Below are 9,782 nucleotides of genomic sequence, written 5' to 3' on the forward strand. Positions count from 1 at the left end.
TGTGTTTGTGTAGACAATTGCGGTAATTGAGTACTAGATGTTGCTCATAATCTTTGATACCCAACTTTGTGCGAAGGGTATGAAAAACATTTGTGACATTTGGCACGTCTTGGTCCCTTCATTGTCATAGTGTGGTCCATTTTATGTACTTATCTATATGGCTCCCGATAGGGTAATACTATTCCTTGATGGCATCTCAGAAATAATTCCAAGTGGTTGTGGGTGAAAACATTGAGGGTTCCATCTTGTCCCTTTGCTCATAGTAGGTTTCCCACCAATCCTTAACGTGGGGGGCGGGTTTAAGGAGTGAAAAAGTAATCTTTTGCCTATTGGAAAAAACCATGAACCAAAAAATAGCCTTCCAACATATTCAACCATTTATCTACAACATCTGCATCTATTGAGCCTTCAAATATGGAAATGTCAAAGTTGACTTGTACCTTAAAGGGAGTGGTGCCTCCAAGGAAGATGCTTCACCTATGGGCATCTACCAAAGGATCTAGGAAAAGTTGTCCATAATCTCATTCCTTTGTCGCTTGAAGGCTTCTTCAAGAAATATTTTGAAAGGATCTTCTGCTCCCTCATCTTTATTTTCTTCCGCCATGGGAGGATGTAGGGGTCGACAAGGCCAATCTTGCAAAGGTTCAACCAATTCAAGCCCTAAATCCTTAAACCTCGACCTCATTTGGGACATGCACAATAAAAAAGAGAAAGAGCAGACCGCTCTCATATGAGTGCTCTAGATTTATGTAGGAATGAATTCAAGTACATATTAAAAAAAATGAAGCTACAACAAAAATTGAACTTCAATTCATTAATAACAAAATATTGAAAATTGCTTACATGAAGAATGGAAATAAATTAGCTTAGGCAATGGTAGCTTATCTCTGAGAGGAGATGTGGCGGCTACATGCCACTAAACTATGTTACAATGAGGCTCACATGCCTTTCTATTACTGAGAAGCAAGGGAAAAACCCAAAGATCCAAAAACATAACCCTAGGAGATGAAACACCAAACATTGGTGGGCCCCATTGGGGGTAGTTGGTACACCAACTTCAACATATGATCTTCATTCAATGTGTACAATACCTCGTTAGAAATATCTATCCTAGCTCTAAAAATTTTGAATAAAAACCCATGCCAAAAGCTACAGCCTTTTCTCTTTTCCAAAAAATTCGTTTAGGGTTTGAAAATGACTTCAGAAATTGAGAACCCGGAAAATTGCCAAAATTAGTAAAATGTGATACAATTAAAGAAACTAAAAAACGTAATGCTTAAAAACATATGTAAAGTACTTCGTTTTACGGAAGGAAACACCTATCGAAGGACTCTTTTCACCTACGTTTATAACCAATAGTGGATAATTAATTTATTTCATGATTGATGCTTGGATGGGCACATCTTGAAAACCGCTAGTTGTTACGGACCCCTTAACGCTAGGTACATATTTACGGACCCCTTAACTATTTGAGGGATGCAAGAATTACAACGTTTGGCAACTGTACAAATGATATTGTAAACATATGGATATTTATATACATTAAATAAATCATCCACGTTGCTGAGTTCAACATGGTTTTGAATTCTTCTGAATATTGGCTGGAGTTCTTTCGTAGGTGTAGTGACTTTCTCTGAAAGGAGCATGACACTTGGACGTGTATAAATAATTATTTTTCCATTTCAAAATAGATTTCTCATCTTTTGCGTTGGAAACTAGAACAAATATGTTGAACTTAACTCGATTGCGAGGAATTAATTTGGGATGAGAGAAAAAGTGAGGTATTTTTTAGCTCACTTTTGTTTGTATAATTTTGGAAAATTCTTAGAATAGGTAATTAAATATAGATTCTAATTTTAAGGTATTTTTCACCTCAGTCATGTTCATCTAACTTTATAATATCAGTGCAATCCAGATAAGGATAGTTGAACCAATATAGATTCTAATTTTTATTTTTTTCTAAATAACACTTAGGAAATAATATTTACAATACATAAATTCTTTGCTATCCATATTTTTTGAATATTCTAAAAATAGGAGGAATATTAGCTAAGTGAAATAAACAATTTTCCTTATTGCCTATATTAGTTAGATTCAAACAATTTATTTAGCTTATCTTATGTCGAAAAATTTATGGCATGAAGTTGTTCACAACACAAAGAAAGTCGTTAACAAAATCCATTTGCTAAAGCCGTTGTGAAGCCGTTGTTAAGTCGTTCTCTATGTATGTGAAACACACATCAACTAGAGTAGTGACTACATCCATTCATCATCAAGGATTAATGAAGCCACAATGGTTTACAAAAACAACAAGATATGATATGAATTTTATTTGTGAAAGCATAATGTTACTTATATGAGTCAAATTTTCACAATATTTTAGAATCTGCGATCTATATAAGAATGACCATACCTAATGAATGACAGATTCCAAACTTCTAACGATGAATTAATATGTCATTGTATTTCCATTTTCGTCAAAACCTTTTAACCTGACATGGAAAGATACGCGTATAATATCCAACAGTATTGGATGTAAGAACATGGATAAAAGTCATTGTAGGTAATTGGATTTGTTTAATTGCAATGTGTGTTAGTCATGATATTTACATTGAGTTGCATGAAAAAGTGGTATATAAATAAGTAGCTTTTATTGGCTATGTAGACTGGTTTGGATGTTATTTTGTTACCCTACTCGTTCAGAGCGTAGGAGTTAGGGTACGAGGCCAGTGAATGGACAGCCCAACTGCATACCTGCATGAACAACCAACAGGCTATTAGAACCAAAAAATAGGACCACAAAAACAAAACTGCAAACAGAAGTAAGGCTTACCGGAGAGACTTAACATAGGAGTCGAGCCCATGAGAACAAGCAAGGAAGCCACGGACTAGGGTCACGGCCGCAGAGTGCTCACTGCCCACAAGGAGCAAACATAGTTAATGACATAATAAACGAGGCAGAAATGAATAGCAAAGAAAGTAAACTCACCTCTGGTTGAACGCTAAAAGAGAGCCGAGAGCCGAGCCACCCTGTAACCATGACCTGTGACAAATTCCAAGTAGATAATCAAATAGCGGAGCAAGCACAGTGAGAATAAGAGCATAAACAAAGCCAGCAAACAACAAAATCCCACAACCAAAATCATAACCAGGGCTGAACAAGACTGAGATCACAAATCGAGACTAGGAGTTCCAGACTCGAAACCTCGACATTGCACTTAGAATAGGAACCATCGCCAATGCATGCAGGTGGAAACCCTCACGGGAGTTCCTACCCAGAACTGACGAAGTGAAACCCTTGTGAAACAACCCGAACTAGAACCAGAGACCTCACCTCATGGAGCAGCAGAGTGAAACAGCGTCAAAACGACCAAATTTATGGTTTTGTGGGCATAGTAAGAGGCGGAAGGAGCGAGCCCCAAGACCAGGACACTTGTCCTCAGAACATTTAAAACACAGTACCGTGCCATTAAGTCAACCAACCACACAGCTATCAAAACCACAATCAGCATTTAATAATGTCATGGCAAAGCTATTCGAAGGATAGTAGATGAAGCATTGAGGGAAGAGATTAGGATCCTGAATGCTCGTTTGGCAACAATAGAAGAAGGTAGAAGAAGGGATCCTAAAGGAGGAGATGACAGTGATGAAGAAGCTACAGTTACGACAAATGGATCAGATGAGGAAGGACCTGAAATCAGGTTATTAAGGTCGGTTTTATTGGCTAGCAGTAAGCCAAAGCATGAGATTTCAAACTATGATGGTAGTTTGTCCACAGAAGTGTTGTTCGATTGGATTAGTGAGTTAGACAAATACTTTGAATGTGAGGAGATCAGCGAAGATAGGAAAGTTAAATTCGTTGCCACCAAGTTAAAAGGGCACACAACCTTATGGTGGGACAATGTCCAAGCAGAAAGGAGAAGATCAAATAAGTTACCTATTAAAAAGTGGACCAGAATGGTCGTCAAGATGAAGGGTAAGTTTTTACCCAAAGATTACCAGATTTCTCTATATCGGCAGGTGCAGAATTTGAACAAGAGAGGAATGACAGTGAAAGAATATACCGATGAATTTTATCGGGTGAATATCAGATCTGGTTACATTGACAACACCCCAGAAAAGACAACAAGGTTTTTGAATGGCCTAAGGCTAGAAATATTAGACGAGATATGTATTTTTCTCTAAAAACCATAGAGGAAGAATACTAGAGTGCCTTAAAGGTAGAAGAAAAGATCGCAAGGAAGTAGAATGCCAAAAGAGGATGTGGAACTGATAGAGGGAAAGGACAATACTTTGGCAGAGGAAGGACTGCCAACAACAGTGAAGAGGGCAGCAGTGCAAAGACCTCAGGGATAGCAAAAAAGGAAGGTAGCACTAGGGGAGGAAGGCCACACCAAAGAGGAAGGGGTAATGGCAGAGGTAGAGGAGCTGCCTACCAATGTTACAAGTGCCACAAGTGGGGGAACAGGTCCTTTGAGTGCCCTGAAGGTTAATAGGTTGGACAAAGAGGAGCATATATTGCTCAAACAAAGGAAGTGGAGGCACCACCCCAAGAGGTAGAGAATGCACCGAAGACAGGAGAGGCCTTAGTCTTGAATAAGGTACTGCTGAAACTGGTAAAGGAGACAGCTGAACAAACCCAAAGAAAGGCATTATTCCGAACTGTGTGCAAGTCACATGGAAAATGTTGCAAACTGATTATAGACAGTGGAAGCACTGATAATCTGGTTGCAATAGAGATGGTGGAGAAATTGGGTTTGAAAAGGTTGAAGCACCCAACTCCCTATAAGTTGTCTTGGTTACAGAAAGGTCACCAACTGCTAGTTGATGAGCAGTGTGAGGTGGAGTTCCATATTGGCAAGTATAGGGACAGGGTGATTTGTGACATCATGCCCATGGATGTGTGTCATATTCTGTTAGGTAGACCATGGCAGTATGACCGAAAAGTTGTTCATGACGGAAAAACAAACTGTTACAAGTTTGTCAAGGATGGGATTAAGCATACACTAGTACCCATCAAGGAAGAAGAAATGACATAAATTAGTGGGAAAAAGGTGTTGCTGGTGGGTAGAAAAGAATTTCTAAAATAGATTGAAGATGATGAGGTAAAGTATGTTGTTGTAAGGAGACCGAGAGCAATGTTGTTGCAAACTGAAATTTCTGACTTACCTGAAGAAATCCAGGATTTGTTGCAGGAATTTAGCGACATTGTGGTCGATGATTTACCGCATAAGCTACCACCAAAGAGAAGTATCAGTCATCACATAGATTTCATCCCTGGAGCTAGTTTACCAAACAAAGCTGCTTACTGGATGAGTCCTAAGGACAACGAGGAGGTTAGGAAGAAGGTACAGGAATTGTTGGACAAAGGGTAGATATGGGAAAGATTAAGTCCCTGTGTAGTTCTGATAGTTTTAGCTCCCAAGAAAGGAGGCGAGTGGCAGATGTGTACAGATTCAAGAGCAATAAATAAAATTACTATCAGGTATAGGTTTCCATTGCCACGAATAGATGACATGATGGACTGCTTGAGTGGAGCAACATATTTTTCGAAGATAGATCTAAAGAGCGGATATCACCAGATTAGAATAAGAGAAGTGGACGAATAGAAAATAGCTTTCAAAACCAATGAAGGGTTGTATGAATGGCTGGTGATTCCATTTGGGCTGAGTAATGCCCCTAGAACTTTCATGTGCCTGATGAACGAGATGTTGAAGGAGTTCATTGGGAAATTCGTGATTGTGTATCTTGACGATATACTGATTTTTAGCAAGACCAAGGAAGAACATTTTCGACACGTTAGATATGTTCTCGAGAAGTTGCAACAAAACAAGTTGTTGATAAATTAAAAAAAAAAAGTTCCTTCTTTCAGAAGGAGTTAGCTATTTGGGTTTTTTGATTGCAGAAAATGAGCTGAAAATGGACCCAAAAAAAGTTGAATCTATACTTAGCTGGCCATCCCCTAAGAGTCTGTTCGAAGTTCAGATTTTTCACGGGTTGGCAAGTTTCTATCGTAAGTTTATAAAGAATTTTAGTGGAATCTACGCACCCATGTTGCATACCATAAAAAAGGCAAGTCAACCTTTCCATTGGACTGAAGGTGCAGAGAAGAGCTTCAAGATATTGAAGAAGAAGATCACTAAAAGGCCAATTTTCAGGTTACCTGATTTTAACAAACTTTTCCAAGTTCGTTGTGATGCCAGTGGTACAGCCATTAGATCCGTACTCAGCCAGGAAGACAAACTAGTAGCTTATTTCAGTGAAAAATTAAATGAAAGTAGGCAAAAGTATACGTCTTATGACAAGGAGTTTTATGTCGTCGTCCAAGCATTAAAGCATTAGAGACATTATTTGTTGGGTAATGAGTTTGTCTTGTTTTCGGATAATTCTGCGTTGCAGTATGTTATGCAGCAACATAAATTGAATCATAAACATGCAAAATGGGTTGAGTACTTGTAGAGTTTTACATTCGTGTTGAAGAATATCAGTGGACAAGCCAACAAGGTAGCAGATGCACTAAGCAGAAGAGTTTTACTCTTGCAAGAAAGCACAATACAAGTGTTTGGTTTTGAACACCTGAAGGACTTGTATCAAACAGATGCAGATTTCAAGGAAGCTTATGAGGCCTGCCAAAATCCTTTGTTGAGGAACAATAGTCCATGGCTGGACTATAACTTACAGGAGGAGCTGCTATTCAAGGGAGGACAGTTGTGTGTTCTAGAATGTTCGATGAGGGAGAACATCATCCGGGAAAAACATAATGGAGGACTAGTTGGACATTTCGGCATTGATAATACCTTGGAACAACTCAGTCATTTGTATTACTGGCCGAAGATGCGAAGAGACGGGCAACGATATGTGACCAGGTGTAAGATATGTCAGTTGGAGAAAGGGCACAGTCGAAACATGGGGTTGTATACACCCTTGCCTATTCCCAATAGACCATGGGATTCAGTTAGTATAGACTTTGTCCTGGGTATGCCAAAAACACAGTGGGGTTTCAATTCCATCATGGTGGTGGTGGACCAATTCTCGAAGATGGCACACTTCATCCCTTGCAGGAAAACCAGTGATGCTACCCATGTAGCACACTTGTTTTTCACTGAAGTTGTCAGATTGCACGGCTTACCCAAGTCCATTGTTTCCGACAGGGATGTGAAATTCACAGGACATTTTTGGCACACCCAGTGGAAATAGCTGGATACAAAGCTAAATTTCAGCTCCGCTTATCACCCACAGACCGATGGGAAGATGGAGGTGGTGAACAGAAGCTTAGGAAACCTGCTACGGAGTCTAGTTGGAGAAAATTCATGAATGTGGGATCGTGTACTTTCTCAAGCAGAATTTGCTTACAACGATTCACCAAATCAAAGCATAGGAAGTAGTCCTTTCCAGATCTTTTATGGAATGCATCCCCGAGGAGTTGGAAAGAAGAAGCGCTGATGGGGAAGATTTTGCAAGAGCAATTAACAACCTACATGAGTAGGTGAAGTCAAAATTATAGGACAGCAGTCAAAGGTACAAACAGAAAGAAGATCTGAAACGATGGCAGGTACAATTTAATGTAGGGGATCAAGCACTAGCGCATCTGTGCAAAGAAAGATTCCCTAAGGGAAAATACAATAAGCTGAAATTCAAAACAATTGGACCTTGCAAAATTCTGCGCAAGTTTTCTTCAAATGCCTATGAGCTGCAATTGTCTCCAGGTATAGGAATATCGCCCATCTTTAATGTGCCAGATTTATTCCCATACACTGCTAGTTTGGAAGTGGATAGTTCGACGCAGCCAAAGCGGGATACCCAGGAAGAGAGTAGTCCGTGGATAAGACAAATGCCTTCAACTAAGTTACTTGAAATTGAAGGAATCCTTGATACATAGGTGACCAGGCGGACTCGAAGAAAGGAGACCTACAGTACCTCATCAAGTGGAAGAACCGCTCTATTGAGGACAGTTCGTGGTTTGACGCAGGACAGATACAACGTGCAGGGTATTATATCAAGGAGCTCATGGAGCAGAGCCATGAATTTTCATATACCCTGGGAGCCTGATGCAGGAGCATCCAGCTCAGGGTGGTCATGGCTGGAGAGTTTGTCTTTGCAAACAAATTGAGTTTCAGTTAGTTTTTATTTTAATTTAAATTTCTAGGAACAACTGTCTCAGCCCACTGTTAGTTTTTGTTTACGTTCTTTTTTATTTTTATTTAAAACTTACTTTTAGACTACAGTTAAGAAAGAACAGTTGTCAAAGAATAACTAAATGTAACTACTGACAGTTTAATAACTGTACAGTGAATCTTTACAAAGCAGAGGAAGGAAACAGTTACTGTAATCTTTGACCATCATAGCATTGAATAGAAACAAGCGAGAAATTGTTTTGACAATCTGAATCCATATACTACAGCTTGAATATTTCCTTTCTAACTTAGCAAGACGGTTGATTTATTTTATAACGAAGATAGGGAATGATTATCTAATACAGGAGCAAACAGAGTACACAGACAAATTCCGATAAACAAAGGTGCAAACTTGTAGAAAAGTCAAATAAATCACTGTCAAAGGAATGAAGGCATAGTTATAGGTACCAAATAAAACTCATATAAATTCCTTTATGCTATTTAATTGTCAACAAAATCACTGTATATACATATATATCAAAATTGAATATCAATAGTCCAAGATACAGTTTCCAGTTACAAACAAACCATGAAAATAGAGTTGATAGTGCCAAGAACTGTGAGTTCATAAGTTAAATAGCTGAAAGCATAAATATACAGTGAGGCTGAAGCCACAGTAAGGCCAAGACACACCAAGGCCGAAGCCAGACCATTAACTACAGACCCATAGAACACCAACAATAGCTAACAATAGCTCCGCGAGGTGAGGTCTCTAGTTCTAGTTCAGCTTGTTTCACAAAGGTTTCACTTCGCCAGTTCTGGGCATGAAATCCAATGAGGGTTTCCACCTGCATGCGTTGGCGATGCTTCCTATTCTGAGTGTGCTGTCGAGGTTCCGGGTCTCGAACCCCTGGTCTCGGTCTTTGATCTCAGTCTTGTTCAGCCCTGGTTATGATTTTGGTTGTGGGCTTTTGTTGTTTGCTAGCTTCGTTTATGTTGTTGTTCTCACTGTGCTTGCTACGCTATGTGATTATCTCCTTGACATTTGCCACAAGTCATGGTTGCGGGGTGGCTCGACTATCGGCTCTCTTTTAGCATTCAACCAGAGGTGAGTTCACTTTCGTTGTTATTCGTTTCCACCTCATTTTCTTTTGTCACTAACTGTGTTTGCTCATTATGGGAAGTGAGCACTCTGCGGCTGTGACCCTGGTCCGTGGCTTCCTCGCTTGTTCGCACGGGCTCGACTCCTACAGTAAGTCTCTTCGGTAACCCTTACTTCTGTTTGAAGTTTTGGTTTTTGTGGTCCTATTTTTTGGCTCTAATGGCCTATTGGTTGTCTGTGTAGGTATGCGGCTGGGTTCTCCATTCATTGGCCTCGTACCTTGACTCCTACGCTCTTAACAGGTAGGGTCTCTCCTTATTATTCCTATGTCTGTTTGTCCGAGGTGGTAGCTATTGGTGGTGTTCTATGGGTCTGTAGTTAAGGGTCTGGCTTCGGCCTTGGAGTGTCTTGTCCTTACTGTGGCTTCGGCCTCACTATATATTTACGCTTCCGACTATTTACCTTATGAATTTTAAGGTTATGGTCCTATGGTGACCTTGCAGTTGTTCTTCACTATATAATCCCAGATTTGTTTTAAATGATCCTGCCCTGCAAGCGCACATAGA

The sequence above is a fragment of the Pinus tabuliformis genome, chromosome 1_2, assembly GCF_031772625.1.
Source record: "Pinus tabuliformis cultivar Carrire ecotype Pingquan chromosome 1_2, CPIR1, whole genome shotgun sequence".
Classification (NCBI taxonomy): Eukaryota; Viridiplantae; Streptophyta; class Pinopsida; order Pinales; family Pinaceae; genus Pinus; species Pinus tabuliformis.